General features: G+C 37.4%; 1 protein-coding gene across 2 annotated transcripts in view; it reads right to left on the reverse strand.

The window, feature by feature from the left end:
• ryk (receptor like tyrosine kinase) overlaps positions 1-16,954 on the reverse strand; it is an 80,711-nt gene that overhangs the window by 39,937 nt on the left and 23,820 nt on the right. The window lies entirely within an intron of this gene.

The following is a 16,954-nucleotide window of genomic DNA, read 5'->3' on the forward strand; positions in this document are numbered from 1 at the left end:
GTTGCATACATTTTCACATGCAATGTGCATCAAACGGTCAGTGAACAAACTGTGGACGGTCTGTACCATCCGAGGCTGAGACTATGTGAGCAGAGACTAGAACAGTTAAAAACTGTAATGAAAGAACGGATATAGGGGGGCATTTCACAATTTAAATTCCTTCTTTCTCTCAATCTCAGGTACTAAAATTATGATATATTGAGATAATTCATAAATAAAGAAAGAAACAAGCCTTAGGTCAGCCATAGCCCACGAAACAGAGGATGAAGAGTGTGTTGAAGTTCATGGGTCAAGTGTGCACAACTGTCTGACCATAGGTACCAAAAAGAAAGCAGGGGGTTGTTTGAAAACAGTTTCCTGTGTGGCATAAAGGGCTCCCACCCTTGAAGAGCTGCTTCACTACAGGATGATTAGGAGAATGAGTTTATTATAGCATATGTGCAGCCTGTGTTTTCAGGCTTGTTTATTTGGGACTCTGTGGGGACCATTTTAACCTCTTTTCTTTATGCTCAAGTAACAAGTTTGTTTCAAAAGAGCTGTGGTTAACCATACGGCTTGAAAAAAAAAAAAAAAGTGTTTTCCGCTTGCTGCAAAACGCAATCTTTGCATCCCCCTCACGGCAGTACTCTGTAATGTCTTTTTATGTTGCCTCAAAACCCCTTTCATGGTTGAATTGCTTCCCCTCTGAAAAAGCAAAGACCAGGGAGAAAACATGCCCACAGGGTGAGACTTCGATACAGCATAATGTTGGTCGATCTTCCTCAAAAAGGGTTTAGCTCTGTATTCTAGTCATCTTGAAGCTTGCCAATGTAGAAACAAAAATCTTGAATAAAAGTCTTTGACAGCCTTCAAAGTGGGAAGTGCAAAAACATTTAAATGTTTAGATAAATCAGTGATGTTTCGTCAATAACTCACAAAATATATTTTTTAAAAATCATAAAAATTACTATTTATGATGTAATTACTTCAAAAGAAAGCAAGAATTTGAAGGTTTTTTTAAAACGTGGTCTGGGACTCAAACAAGACTTTTTTGTTTCAAACACTCAACCCAAAGAATAAAACTGATGTCGCAGACAATACAATGAATGGAAGGCAATGATTTACATCCATGTCGTTCCCCACAGCCAAAGGTATAGACATGCGGTTTTGGATTTCTTGGCCTCTGGAGATCACATTTCTGTCTTCAGAAAGGTACAACAAAAATGTTAAAGCCAGGAGAAGAGGTAAGCACAGGTAGAACAAAGAGTCTCCTTGTAGTCGGGGTCCGATTCATCTTCAATCCCTGCACAGGACACAAGCAGCAGCCGAGCTCAGAGAGAAAGTGGAAGGGAGGGGAGAGGGGCTCTGTTATGTATTGATTAGGGCTGCAAGATATTAAAGAAAAATATGGTATGACAATGCATTAAAGGTGCACTGTGTACATTTTTGCGGCATCTAGCAGTGAGGTTGTGAATTGCAAATGCCCACCACTCACCCCTCCCTTTCGAAGCACGTAGAGAAGCTACGGTAGCCGACGCGGGACAAAAATGTCGTTGTCTGAGACAGCAGGGAATAGCGCTCTATAAAGCAGTTTGTCCGTTTAGGGCTACTGTAGAAAAATGACGGGGCAAAAAGCCGATTTCACTGTAAGGGGACTCACGGTGTATGTAGATAGAAATGGCTCCTTCCAAGGTAATAAAAACATAACGGTTAATTATGCAAGGTCTTTATACACCACTGAAAACATAGTTGTTATCTATATTATATTGAATAAGTGTATAACTAATAACTATAATTTTAATTAAAACTAAAATTTATATAACCAGCATACATGTTTCACATTCTTTTTGTGAGAAGAAAGCATCCCAGGATTCCCAGCAACTACTGAAAGTGAACAGCAGTGTTTTACTGTAGCATTACATAAAAAATAAGTGTCCTTTTAACGTCAGTGTAAACCAGTGGGTTTAGGGTATCAGGTAGGCCTACAACAGAAATTAATGTAAAAATAAAACAATGCTTATTATTCACTGAATAAATAAAAAAAAATACAAATTCTTAATAAATTTCTCTTTATCTATTGTGGTTTGATTAAAGAACACAGACAGAAGCAGATTTATTAGGCAGCTGTCACTTTAAGAGCTGCAAGGATCCAATATATTGTTACACCTGCACTCTCTTTATCAACCGTTTACTCCACTTAAGAAAAAACTGACTGTGTTTACGTGAACACTCACAAAACACGAATTGACAATTGTGTGTTTATTTGGCCATATAAGCTGGAGAAGAGAACTGAAATAAGTATTACACACAGGATAAAAATGCCCGAGAGGCGTCTTCCTGTGCGTGAATACACCGCCTAATAACATTAAGCACATCACATGTATGTAACAGTCATGTGTCAAGCCTTTTCTCAAAGAAATGTATACTTTTATTTAGCAAGGATACATTGAATTAAAAAGTTACAGTAAAGATTTGGTAAAAAATTTATTTCTCAATGTTGTTTTGACATTTCTATTTACAAAAAACCCTGAAAAAAAAGAACTGCTTTAAACATTTATAAGAAATGTTACTTGCACACCAAATCAGCATATTAGAAATTATATTTGAAGGATCATACAACACTGAAGACTGGAGTATTGACAGCATGTAATGAAAATTAACCTTAGCCATAACAGGAATAAATTACATTCTAATATATGCTAAAATACAATATTACTGTTTTGTACTGTATTTTTTATCAAATAAATGCAGCCTTGGTGAGCATGAGCATAAAAAAAATTATATTAAAAAACTCTTACTGACCGCAAACATTTGAATGGTAGTTTATATTGGCATTATGTTGCTCGCTCTCCCTGCTCTCCAAGATATTGGCATTAAAATAAGAAATTAATAAATAACATACTGGCCTACTACAAACCAATCACAAAATGGGGAGTTTTACTTTAGTTACAATTCTAATGACTAAATTATTTTTGAAAACTACTTTAGTTTATATCATCTATTTAATAAACAGTTAAATAAACTGACAGGAATATCAACAACACAATGCAACTACAACAGGTTTGCTGCCACACACATTTCTACATGAGCCAGCAGGCCACAATTCTCTTTACACACACTATGTATGCACCTAGTTCAAGGTTCTTGAGATGCAGTGTTCACACAGTGGTGCGGAAGCCAAAAGGGCAGAGGGGTCAAATCTAAAGAGAGTGGTGGAACATGCAATATAAGGAGATCAGGAGTCTCATTATCATCAAGAACTTCAGCATGGCGGCTATACTGGAGTCCCCTCGAATGTAAGAGTTCATCACAGATGGTCAGGAGGGTAATCAGTATAATACCAAACAGGTGTGGGCTAAAAGTAAATGATAAACTTGCAGGCAGGCAGGCAGGCAGGCAGACACAGAGTGCAATGCTGCAAAGGACAGAAAACCACTTTCAGATGTGATTGTGGCACTTCCAGGCCACCTTTAATAGAGCTGACATCAACACGTTGTTTGTAGTAAACTGAACTGGATGGGGTGTGACAGGACGGCAGCAGGCCCAGTGGAAATGGCAGTGGTGTCACAGCTTGGACGGCTGGTGAAAATAACCCAAACTATGGTGAAGCGTAGGAAGAAAACGTCTCCCAGCAGAGGTCTGACCTCTGGAGGACCACAGCCCAGTGTGGGATCAACTGCAATTACCACACACACATTCTTCTATGCAAAAAAATCAAAGTCTTGCTGGTGTTCATATTCGGAGGTTCTACAAGCATGATAAATAAAAGACAATTAATTTCACTTTTTTTTTAAAAGTAATTTTGTAGTTTTACTAAGTTTTACTATGCCTCTTTTAAGATGAAAACAAGACATGAGTCCATTCATTTTTATCCAACCCACTAAGAATTCTTCAAAAATACAAATACATTAACATTGAATTCTACAGAGCGGAGATTCCTTTCATGCAATTGAGAGAAACAGATTAACACAGATGCTAGTAATTTGTGTGATGACAGCAACTCGTTGTTTTTTTTGTACATTTTCTGAGGAAAGTGGTGGTGCTTATCCACCAGGATCCCACAGCGATATGCAGTTGCAGGTGTTCTGAATGGTTTTTAGTGTGTTGCCATGTATTGCAGACACAATTTAAAGTGTCCACCCCTGAGCTTCTATGATATTCTGGTCCCTAGATATGGATTGGGTCACTCTTTCAATGCAAGTCTATGTAATTTATTTGCTTGTTGCATTGACAGTCTGTCAGGTGAGAATCATGAGTCTGATCATTTAAGTTGGGCACACACTACAAGATAATTGGGATGATTTTGGCTTTTTGCGCCCAATTCTCCCATTTGACAATCCTAGGCAAAGTCCCGATTATCTCAGATTTACCTGTGGTGTGAGGTGTGTTAAGAGTGACTGAATCTACCCATCTCAAATCGTAAATATCCAACATATTGAATATTTATGATCATAAGGAATCCTGCTGTGAAAAGCCAAGATTCACTGAAAAGCCAAGATTTTAAGCTTTAAAATATAAAACTATTTTGTGTTGGTGTGGTTAAAACTTTAACTTTCCAGATTACAAGCACCAGCTAAACCACCGAGACTGAGACTGCATTATTAACGGAATAGGTATAATTTTACACACTTCAAACAGCCCTACAATCAAAAAAAAAAAAGTTTCAAACAAATGTGAAGAGAGGTAGTGTAGACTAGTGTACAATTAAATAATAGGTTGAGTGCACGAAAAAAAAAAAAAGTAAAAGGGGGCCTACCCCCCATTCAGTGTGGCAGTTCCAATAGACAAGCATACAAATGCGAACACTACTGCCAGTCATCCCTATTCTATTCATGGACTCCTTTTGTAATAGCTCCCTGCTCGTCTTTCAGCCCGTCTTGAAAGCTTTCTTCGTCCTCTTTTCTAGCTTTGGGCACATGTTCAAGTCAAGCAACTATGTAGGCAAAGAACAAGAATCTTTCAATGGAGCCTTACTTTGCCCTGCTATTTTAGAAGCAGCTGTAAGGCATCTTTAATGGAGAATGATTTTACTTAATACTAGCTAACCGTGGTTTCAGGCTTGGTGGCATTCCAGTCGACCATTATCTCTACCAACATGAGTGAAAATTTGATATTGTAATGCGGAGCAAAGGGCAGAAACAACCTATAATATAGCGCCCATTTTCCACTACTTCAGTAAATGTGATGCTCTCTATGGATCACTAATGGATCTTCCATGAACCACAGAGAAAAACAGAAGAAGTACAAGTGAAACAAGCTTTGGAATGACCAGTAAAGGACCTTGTGTAATATAATTAGCAACTTGTCAATTCTAAGTAAACAAGCCTTATATTTTAATCCCAATCCAGTTAAAAGGCCAAACACAGATGAGCAACATGTGTGGGGGGCACGGAAAGCCCTTTAGGTGCCTCAACAGGGGTATAAGATGTGTCTAAGTGTAAGTGTTTATTTATGTGTGTGATGACCAAAGCTCCCTGAAACCCCCCCCCAGCGGTGAACGATTTATAGGCAGTCACATTTGGAGAAATAATTACTGATACTGCCAGAAAACATCTTAGTAAATGACTACCCCACATGGGCACCGCTGGGAAGATCAGGGTGTCCTTTCCTTAATAAATGTGTTTTTAGCGCAGAATTCATGTACACACTATTCCAAAGACTATTCCAAAGACTATTCCAAAGGATATTCCAAAGGATCTGCCATGGAAACAACATTCTTTTCTCTGATGTCATCAAGGCCTTTAGCTTTCAACCAAGTAAAATTGTTGTGAATATTATTTAATGTTGACTTTCATCCGATAGCTTTTCCCGAACTGCAAAAATAAGTTGCTTGGAAATAAAAGATAGATAAGATAGTCAATAGTTGCTACCATGTTGAAAATATTTGGCCTAACGGTCATATTTTTCCACTGACATTCACTTTTTTTTACAAAGAAAAAAAAGTTCAAGTAAACATGCTGAACTTCGTGAACTGGGTCAACCAGGTGTTTTATAGGTTCCCGTTTTGAGCCCAATGTTCGCAGAGTTCTGGGAACAAACTCACTTTTGGCCTCAGACATACGGAGTTCACATCTACAGAAAAGTCATACTATAAACGCAGACAGATTTGATTCAGAGGGCAGTAAAAGATAATGATGCAGAACGTATTCCGACTGGAACTACCCCTTGTCAGTTTTCGCTACCCGCCATTTCGTTACAGTACACCATGCCATCACAATGAAATATTGAAACAGGCCACCAGTTTAAAGTCACTTACATTCTTTACTTTTGAAATACTAGGGTTGTGTTTCGCCAAGAACCTGCCAATATGATATGCATCACGATACAGGGCAGGGCTCCAGACTAACTTTTTTCACTAGGAGCACAGTGGCCCCCAACTGAAAATTTTAGGGGCACAACCAGAAATTTTAGGTGCGCACACCGTAAATCAACATAACCAAATCTACTAATTTCCACTGTATTACTAATAGGGATCTGTATCGTTAAGGTTTTAATGGTATTACTACTCTTACCGATACTGCTTATCGATCCGGTACTTTAACAGTATTCTTACCAGTTCTTTTTATTATACTTTATTTTATTTTTTTATAAAAATAAAAAAAACATAATTAAGAACATAATTAACATGGCTTTATAATCTGAAAAGTAAAATATCTATAGCAAAAGAAACTGCAAAGTTTGAACAAAAATATAAAATATCTATTAGTAAATGGACCAGTGTGCAGGCATTCGGAAGATCTGCTAACATTAATATTACAGTAAAGAACAAACTTACAAATAAATCTAATAAAGTAATGAAATGTAAAATAACACTGCATAGTTTTCACTGTATAAATTGATAGATTAATGCTATTTTCTATTTGCCTTTTGTTCGATTCGAATTAATGGCTCAATCGTCAGCAGGTTTATTAGACGCTGCCCCTTTAAGACCGATCGAATGTAGAACTAATAATATCATATTCTCCTATTTCTCCAAACTATTTACGACCATTTAAGATATAAACTGTTAAAATAACTACTCTCCAATCCGGTCATTTTGACTCCGGCTATTTGTTGTTTATTTGATGGTTTAGACGCGCACACGAAGCCTAAAATAAGTGCAAGTCGGTCCATTTCGCAGCACACACACATAAGCCGCCTTGAAGTTGGAAACAGCGTCTCTTGCGCGGATTATTGTGCATTTAATAGCTCTTTATTATCAAACACATCCCGCAGTTTAGCAACAGTAGAGACTGCAGTTTACAACAATCACTGAATCTGACGTTTAGTTTAGGTTTAAGGAGAAATGACAGCGCAAGGCTGTGAAGGGAAGCAAGTCGCGCTCAACAGGACACGGCTATAGGAATAGTTTTACCTCATACGATCTTTTTATAATTCTTGGAAGCCAAAATCGAAAATAAAATTAGATTAATATCACAGCACATCCCTAAAGTTTAAGCAGACTAAACTTCTGTGTAGTTGTCTTGGCCATCCTCACTCATTAAAGCTGACTGTGGTGTTGTGTTCGCTCGAGCTCCACGTGAGTTTGCTCGCTTTCTCTCTTCTGGATTGTGAATGGCAAAAATGCATCACGGACAAATGGTTTAATATTATCTCATATATATAAACGGCTGGCAAAGATTGAATTTGCCAGACATAACGTCTATCAGTTATAAATAGTAAGTGTATTTTCTTAATTTCTCCAGTACCGACAGCAGGCAAATTTACTGGTCGCACATGTGCGACTGGATGTAAAATTCAGTCGCACACTCTCAAATTTTAGTCGCAAAATGCGACCATTTAGTCGCACTCTGGAGCCCTGCAGGGGTTACAATATTATTAAATATATTTATTACGATACTGCAAGCATGGCGGTGTTAACCGCACACAAAGCCACTGCCACAAATCTTCGATGTAAACAAATAAAATTATTCTATACAGTATCTCCAAACATATCGCAATATTCACATGTATCAATATTTTCTTACACCCCTATGAAAAACCATGAAAATATCCCCATCATCTAAGAAGAGTTTGTTCCATTCCAAATGCTCACAGAGTTAGAACATAAAAGCAACTGTGATGCACAACATCAAACAAGGATACAAAGACAAATCCTAAGGCTAATCTCAAATTCAGACATAACCTCTCCTCAAAGTAATGGAACATGCAAAGGTACGCATATTATATTAGTTTTTGAACATGTCCAAAGGCGCCACATCATAAGGCCTTCGGATTTTGGCTCCTATACAGAAACCTTTAAGAGCCACATCAGTTCATTGAGACCTTATTTACCTTTAAACAACAGTCACTTCTATGTGTTAACAAAGGGACACTTTATTATAAACTACGAGAATTTAATTTATACAAACTGCAAGTGGTGGATGGTATACAGGTTCAAACGCGGACAGAATCCAGTCACAAAGTCCTAAAATATGAATAATGAATAAAATCAAAAGTAGGGCTGTACACAATGATTCAAATCAATGTATTGACTAGCATCTGTGGATATTAAAGGGTACAGTGTGAATTTACAGCTAGCAGTTGAATTGGTTACTGCAGTCCAAATTCTAAACACTGGAGAGAGTGGTTTCCTCCGCACCCACCTCAAGCGGGTTGCCAGATTGAGGACAACAGGAATGAGCGCAATTGACAATGGAAGGCAATGAGCCTTACACACCAAGTTGGTGAGTTGATTTAGTCGCGTTTTAATATGCCTCTGGTCATAGAGATTTTTAGATTGATGCCAAGGCTTTTTAGGTAAGGTAGAATCTGCGATCTATGACCCAGTTCAGGACTCACAAAATCTCAAAAATCGCTGGTAGACCTTTGGGCAGGCACTCTTCAGATTTTGGTTTTTGAATTTAACTAGCCTGAATAATTTTTTTTTACATTTTTTTATGTAGAAAACTGAATATGAGTCGAAACATCAATCAAAACCATTTTCAAAACCACAAATATCAACAATGGTATAAAAAAAAATCTAATTACAATCATCAATACAAATGGATTTGGTTCTACATTTGGTTCTACCTGAACTGAAATTTCTATGAATTTCTGTCTTGACCTGTATTTTTTGCATACAGGGTTTAGAACTGAAACACCAACTTAAAGCTGCAGTCGGTAACTTTTTTTGGGTTAAAAATTATCCGAAATAAATTTGAGCAAGTATATAACCAGCCAGTGTTCAATACTATCTGCTTACCTTAGCTCGATGTACAACGGTAAACTTGTAATAATGTTTTTAATTCCAGTGGTACTGGTGGATTTCCGCGGGAAATTCAAGCATGTCTTTGCGTCATTACGTCACATCTGTAACTTACACATAAAGAGGGTGTCCTGGCTAGTAGGCTAATTGTGTGTGAGGATGTTGGAGGTGGAGATTCATAGCCTTTTCTCACAGCACTTGATATAATTAAACTTATCAATTTGATGGCGGCAAACGACAATCACCAGTGACAACTGGAGATTCACCCGTTGTAAAGTGCAAAAGACTTCAGACTTTCGGGGTGCATCTCATTCAGCTCCCTAATTCAATAGTCAGGGCACTGATCAGGACATAAGTAAATGTGCTGAGTCTGACTCCCTGATCAGTGCCCTGACTACTGAGCTAGGGGGCTGATTGAGACGTACCCTCAGAGTGGCTGCAGAAAAAAAGAGACTTCCGACCGGGCCCATGCGAAAACAAGGATAAAAAGGGCTTTAGAAAGGTGGTGTGAACAACGTGTTTTAAAGGGGTTGAAAACAGATGCAGAGACCACTTTTTTCTAGGGATGCACCGAAATGAAAATTCTTGGCCGAAACCGAAAACCGAAAAAGAGGAAACCAAGGCCGAAAACCGAAAACCGAAACACCAAAATAAATTATGCCAATTATTAGTACCATTGCATTTATGGTTATGACTGTTTACTAACTTTACTAAAATCAAGGCATTGTAATTGCATAAATTAATATTAAAGTTTCAAAGAATAAATCAATTACAAATTATGCCAATATTTATTTAGCACATTGCAACAATGCACAGTATAAAATAAAATTCAAACTAAAATGTTTAACTTGACCCCACTCATTTGTGCATTAAATAATAATGTACAGGCCTACCGAAAGATTTTAAAATTAAATGTTCTCTCATAAAAACAAAGTACATTTAGTTCTAGTGCATTTTAAATTTTTCTCTGTAGGACTACTACAAGAAAGTGCATTCAGAACAAGTGCAACTGCTTAAAGATACAACTATTTTCTCTGTAGGCCTTCAACATAATAGTGTATCAAAGCAAAGACTGCCATAGCCCATATGTTAACTGTAGAATAGGGGTGTAACGGTACACAAAACTGACGGTTCGGTACAGCAGTTTTACAAAATGACTTTTTATTTATTTTTATTGGTTTACTGGGAAAAAAAAGTATCTGTTCTTAAATGAATTAAATTATAACTAAAAGTGTATTGAAGATATTGCTGTAAACTATATAGGGAGCCCTTACTTGCACATTAATATTAAAGGTTAACAACAGAGCCCAAACTATTAGCCTAAATTCAGTTGCTATTTATTTTTAGGTCTAATAATCAACACTCAAATAACATAGTACGCAAACATGCAAACTTCACATAAGGCAGTTTTTGCAATAACTAATAATCTAATAATAAAATAGTTTTTTCTCCAATTCGTTGTTGAAATATAATAATTTATACACAGTGTCTGTCATTTTCATGACAGGTTTATTTAAACATACAGGAAATAATCAAGATATCATTAACAGGTTAAGTAGAATATAATGAATATAACGGCTAATATAGGTCATATATTTAGTGAAAGAGTTGATTTACTCTAGTGAATAAAATTCTGTGGACACTGAATGACTGCCTGAGGTAAATGTGATGCTAAAGTTGCATGACATTGTTTAGGCTAGTTTACAAGCAGTTATATTGACGTCTTTTCGCTGTTGAAACACTGATTGAGCGATTACACCACATATGATACGTGACAGTAAGTGTTAATGTATCCTCAACATACCTTAGATGTTCATTCATGTTTATTCTTAAGGAAGAGATGATCGATCGCGCTCACAGATGATCGCGTTCACGCGCGCGCGCGCCGCGGCTTGAACTGTGATGTGATCAGTGATGCCACATTAAAGAGCGTCAAAACGGCATTTATCGTTTGAATTCCGTGATACATGTTGATCGATGTTTGTGTGGGAACTCACAGTGAAGTCTGTTCCTCTTCTCATCGAGAACATGAGCTCTGGCTGTCAGTGCTTGTACATGGAGCTGACGTGGGTGTTTCTCAAATATACTGCTTCAGACAAGCACGTGCAGGTCGCGGTTTCTGTTTGCGTCATCACAACATTTCGGCCGTGTTGTTTCGGTGATAAAAGTATTTCGGCCGAAAACCAAAAATGCACTTTTGGGCCATTTTCGGCCGAAAATTTTCGGTGGCCGAATATTCGGTGCATCCCTACTTTTTTCTGCTGGACAAGACATTTTACTGGTTCAACTATGAAACAGAAGCACACTTGTTCGCTTAATTCGTACAGTTACGGAGCTTTCTTTGATGTGTGCCTTTCTCGTTTTGCTATGTGCATTTTCTACATATAAATTATTTAGCGCTAGCTATGAGACGGAGCAATTCACCTCTATTCCACATTCATTTGTTGGTATATGACAGATACTGCACAGAAATGGAAACTAAACTACAGGTAGCCCTAATACACATTAAATGTAGTTACGCTATGCTGATGTTGTTAACATTAACAATTTGAAAACAAAGTATAATTTGCATGGTTTGACGTGTGTTGGGGAAAAATTTAATCACAGAAGATTTAATCTTCCAGACCTGTTTTCTCTATTGTGTTTTAAATGAGTCAGATCAAAGAGGCCTCACCTGTGGAAGCCATACATTGTCCCTTTTATCTTTTATTGCTCTTGGAATCTGAGTTCCTGGCTAACATGCTTTGTTAGATGAAGATGAAGGACCATTGTGTTTCTTGCTTTTAATTCAAATGAGATCCAAGACAGGAGGGGGACCATTTGTGTATTGTCTCACCTCTTGCTCAAGGCGAAACCTTCAGTGGGTTTCGCCAGATGTATGGAAAATTACTGAGGGGGTTGTTGAGGGTATAAAAGTTTGTGCTTTCTTTTGTTTTAGCAGTTCACACTCAAGGTAGCCTCGAGCGGCTGCGTTTGACCGTGGCTCTTCCTTGCAAGGAAAATAAATCTTTATAAAGACAATTGGATCTTGGTTTGTCTCTTATTAGTGATGTCGACGAATTAATTTTTGCCATTACAGTTGGTGTCAGAAGTTTGGGATTCCTTGGATGTGCCTTCTGGACCCCGAGAGCAGACAGTGACCCGATCATCCTGGACTTAGAGTCACAGCCTTACCCCGAAGAATTGAGGGAGAAGGGCTGACTGCTCTGGGGGTGTCCGGAGGGTCCAGACACTGGAATCAGAGAAAAAGAATCCGATGGCAACGGGGCGCTTCTGGTAAGAGACAAACTCTTGAAAAAAAATTCAGGGGGAATTTTTATTTTATTTTTTAGAATTTGGTTAAATTGAAAATTGAATTGATAGGGATAAACCATAGGGGGAGTCTGACTCTGTGACGAATGCAACGTGGTTGATATGTTTATGGGATAGATACTGAAATCACGTGGGCGAATTGGAGGACTGAGTTGTGTGCGGTCCGGGGACTGAGTTGTGTGCGGTCCGGGGACTGAGTTGTGTGCAGTCCCGAAAAGGGCACTATTGCGAGTGTCCGCCCGGCTGATCTTGGGTGAAGAGATCAGATCTGTACGGAGACGTCCAACAGATTAATAGCGCGCGCGCGAAAAAAGCCACAGAATCAGACTGCCAATATGGGGAAATCCAAAGCAAGCTAGCTGAATATGAGACACCGGTATTTTATCAAATGAGAAAATTATATGGCCAGAAATGCATGCAACGTATACGAATTCATTAAATGTCATGATTTGAGTGTCACCGCTGAGTGACCGGACTGGGACTGTGAAAGAGTCAGTTGAAGGAAAAGGATAAATCGATGGGCTGTTGTGAGAACGCGTGTGAGAACTGTGAGCAGACACCGAAATGCTGGGTGTGAGAGGCATTGACTGTGGAGAAATGAAACGGAGAAATTAAAATGCCACAGCTGTTTAAAGATCGCTGGTGAGTATGAACTTTGACAAAATTTTAGCTAACAATTTGAGTGATATGATCAGTAATTTGATTAGTCGGTATAAAGATTGTAAGATGAACAAGAGCAAATGCTGTAAGCAGCTCCGCTCTGAAACCCTGACTTCAAAGAAATTTGCTGGACTGATGAAGATAATGGGCAGAAATGTTTTTATTGTAATTGGAAGTTAACTAGCTACAAACAAAGAGAGAACAAGAGAATTCAAATTTGTAGATGTTTGTGCGTATTCATTAATTTATAAAATGGGGGAGGTGTCATAACCGAAGGGAGATATACAATTTGAGTAACTAAAAATAATGTTGGTGAAAAAGCAGATAAACTTTGATAAAGCACCATAAATTGCAAGCCATTGTCTGTTTTATTGGACCTTGAGCGAGCTCTGTTCTCAAACAGACTGCCACTTTTGGAGCACACAGGTTGCTGAACGTTGCTCCATAAGCTAAAGATGAGAGCGTTTTAATTGTGCTCAGCTGGGCCATTGATTTTGCGCGTAACTGTGTCTGAACACCCATAAGGTGTAAAAAGTGTGGCAAATCAGGCCACCAGACTAAATTCTGTGAATGAAATCAGTAAAAAAAAAAAAAAAAAAAAAAAAAAAAGAATAAAACAGAGATTTACACTAAGAAAATTAGAAAATAATAAGCTTGATAAATTCTTTAGTGATTATTTTTGAAGGAAGGATTTGAGATAATTTTAATATGAGGTTAAAATTAAAGTTAAAGATGATAAAACATGTTGTAAAAGATATATATAAAATATATAAATCCTGATTAACCGAGTTAAATGAAAAAGATATAATAAATATGTTCTTGCTCTTCTCACCTTTGCAAAACTCTGATAATGATGATTTGACTGAATATTGGGTTGTTGAAATAACTATAGGTGTTAAAATGTTGAAAATCCTAGAAATTGATGTTTTGGTTTCAAAAGATAAGATTGTGCTGATCTGAAATAAACCATTTGTAATCTCAATCCGGCCACCACATGGCCTAATTTGAGTAACAGAGACTCAATCTGAGTGGAAATTAAAGTTTCTGAATTAATTTTGGGGGCAAGAGACAAATATAAAGTTATGATCATTTGAAAATGTGATTTCTGTCTAAGGATAGAGTTAAAAGGAAAATGTCTCATTTATTTGAAAACAAAGCCAGATCTTAGGCTGAGCTAGTGTGAAGAGTGAGAAGTTTATGAAAATGCAGTGTACCAGCCCTGAAGGCCTCAAAGTCTCTCTCTGATCCCAGACCAGCTCAAAGCTGATATATGAGCCTGTGCCACAGATGATAGAAGATATTGATGAGTAAAGGCACAGGGTATCATGTGAACATAATAGACAGTTATTTGTTAAGATAGAAAAAGGTGCCATCAAGAGGGCAATAAGACATGTTTTAAAAATACAGACTTTTAATGAACTGAAATGTTTGACTAATGTATGATATGACCAGTAACTTCTGTCTGCTTTTAGCCTTCACCATGTACAGAACTGATGGCCTTGGTCACAGATGTAGCAGAACATTAAAATGAATGGACAGGTGTTTTGGCTAAATTCACTGAAAATAATCTAAGCACTGCTATGGGGCAGCTTTGAAGAAGTATGCTGGATTTTAGTGATTAAGTTCTGTTATGATTAACCTGTCTCCATGTTTTTGCTAATTTGAAAGCAGACCAGATGGCTCTGATGACTCTTGAATGCACTTTCCGAAAGGCTCCAGAAAATATCGGATCCTGTTTAGGGTCAAAGATCTCAAAGCGATGACGAGGTTGAGCACGATGTGGTTGTTCCCGATGACGGGTAAGACTTCCTACGGCCTGACGGGGGGCAACCCAAGCCAGGGGAATCACGATAAGTCGCCTTGGACCCCCTACCAAAAAAAAAAAAAAAAAAAAAAAAAAAAAAAAAAAAGGAGGAGGGGGTTTTATGTGAGGTGTGTATGAGAGGTGAGGCAGATGTCTGTGAGGCCAGCAGCATCTCTGTTGGGGGGGGAGCTGTGTTTCGTAAGGGCCGAGGTCAAGACTGGACACAGCAGCCCCTGCCCTAATATTGGCCCCTCTATACCGCTCACCAAATACCGCATAAATTGAGAGCCAGGAAACACCCTGAAGGAAAAGAGCTATGAATGAGATCGGCATTCAAGAGCCAGCTGAGACCATGCTGTGATTGTGATTGATAACTTTGTGGAGCAGAACAAAATTTATTTGGATTAGTAAAACTGTATGATATTGAACTAATATGTCTCTATCATAGTCTTAATCCTGCAGGTCATTAGGATGGCAGAGGATAATTTGGAGACATGGTGATGGCTTTAAGATGAGGACGGCTTTTGAAGTTTAAAGAGAAGGTCTGAATAACAAAGAAATCTAAACTAAAGATAACTTGAAACAATAAGTTACACTATGAAATTTCTAAAACTTTGTGAAGGATTAATGATTTAAGGGTTAATGAATTTAACATTATAGTTAAAGTCTTAGAAGACTGTTGAAAAGATTATCTGGGTGAGAGAGAGAGAGAGAGAGAGGCTGGAAACAGGGATTGTACTATATCTGTTATTGCTCAGTTAAAGCTGAGACTACACAAAAAAAACAATGATATCAGAACAAAACAACCCAGCTGACTTTTCTAAAAATAAACAACTAATGAACGAACATATTTGAAACTGGTTAAGAGACCATGTAAAAGCACATCTTGAGAATGAGCAGTTCATATTTATGTGTCATGATTGAGTGTAGTGTGTCAGTAACCTCTGGAATTAGTGTCTTTATCATTACAGATGAGTTAAGTTAAACAAAAAAAAAAAAAAACTTTAGAGGAAGTTGATTATTCTGAGTGAATCTGATGAAAAGATGATCAGAACATGGGACGAGCTTTAAGTGGATTGGACATCCAGCTCTGTCTGTCACTAGTAATTATGACCAAATTTGTCATGGATGAAGACTATTTTAATTTATCTTTGGATTAATTAAGAGACAAAGTGACAATTTAACCGAAGTCACTATCCAAATGATCTAGAGACTCCCTCATATTTATGAAAGGCCGGAGGGCGAACCAAAAAGATAACTTCTAAAAGAATATCTAGATAACTTCTAGACATATTTTGATTCATACAGGAAACAAAAAAAATAAATAGAAAATAAAAATAAAAATTAGGATTTCTGACAGGGATTGTGAACAATCAAAGTCAAATTAGGCTAAAATGGATATTGAAATATGAATGCTTTTTAAAATACAGATTGGTTTTAACCAGCGTTAAAGAAATTGATGTGGCAAGTTTGATGATAAGAATCACTGCCAAATGACATGATGTAAGAGGAGTTTTAATGGACAGGGCATGGAGAAAAGGGTACTTTAAAAGAAATCCTAATTGATTAATTAATTAATTTTGTTTATTGATAACAGGAGCTGAAAAGATTTTGATAAAGAATTGGGTATTGAGTATGATTAAGTATGATGTCACGAGATAAAGATGAGTGAACGAGCTGATTGAACGTAATACAAATTGATAATTTTGTCATTTTGATGAAGTATATTTAACATGAACAAATTTAGATTTATATTTGTTAATGGTTAAATATGAGGTGGGCTATGATAAGTGAAAATGGGTCTGTTGGAAATAGTAAGTAGGGCAGTTTGTGAAGAATTGTGTTGAAATGACTGACTGAAGGAAGGTTGATAAGAATGTGATGCACAGTGAGAAACTGTGGGCAAAGCACAAAATGTAAACTGAAGGATGTTTTATGCAGAGATTGAAGGCGCTAAGATGGATTATTATCTATCTTACTTATTTGTATTGTTTAGTTTGAGTTTGAGTGAA

The sequence above is a fragment of the Gobio gobio genome, assembly GCF_949357685.1.
Source record: "Gobio gobio genome assembly, chromosome: 17".
In the NCBI taxonomy this organism is placed as follows: Eukaryota; Metazoa; Chordata; class Actinopteri; order Cypriniformes; family Gobionidae; genus Gobio; species Gobio gobio.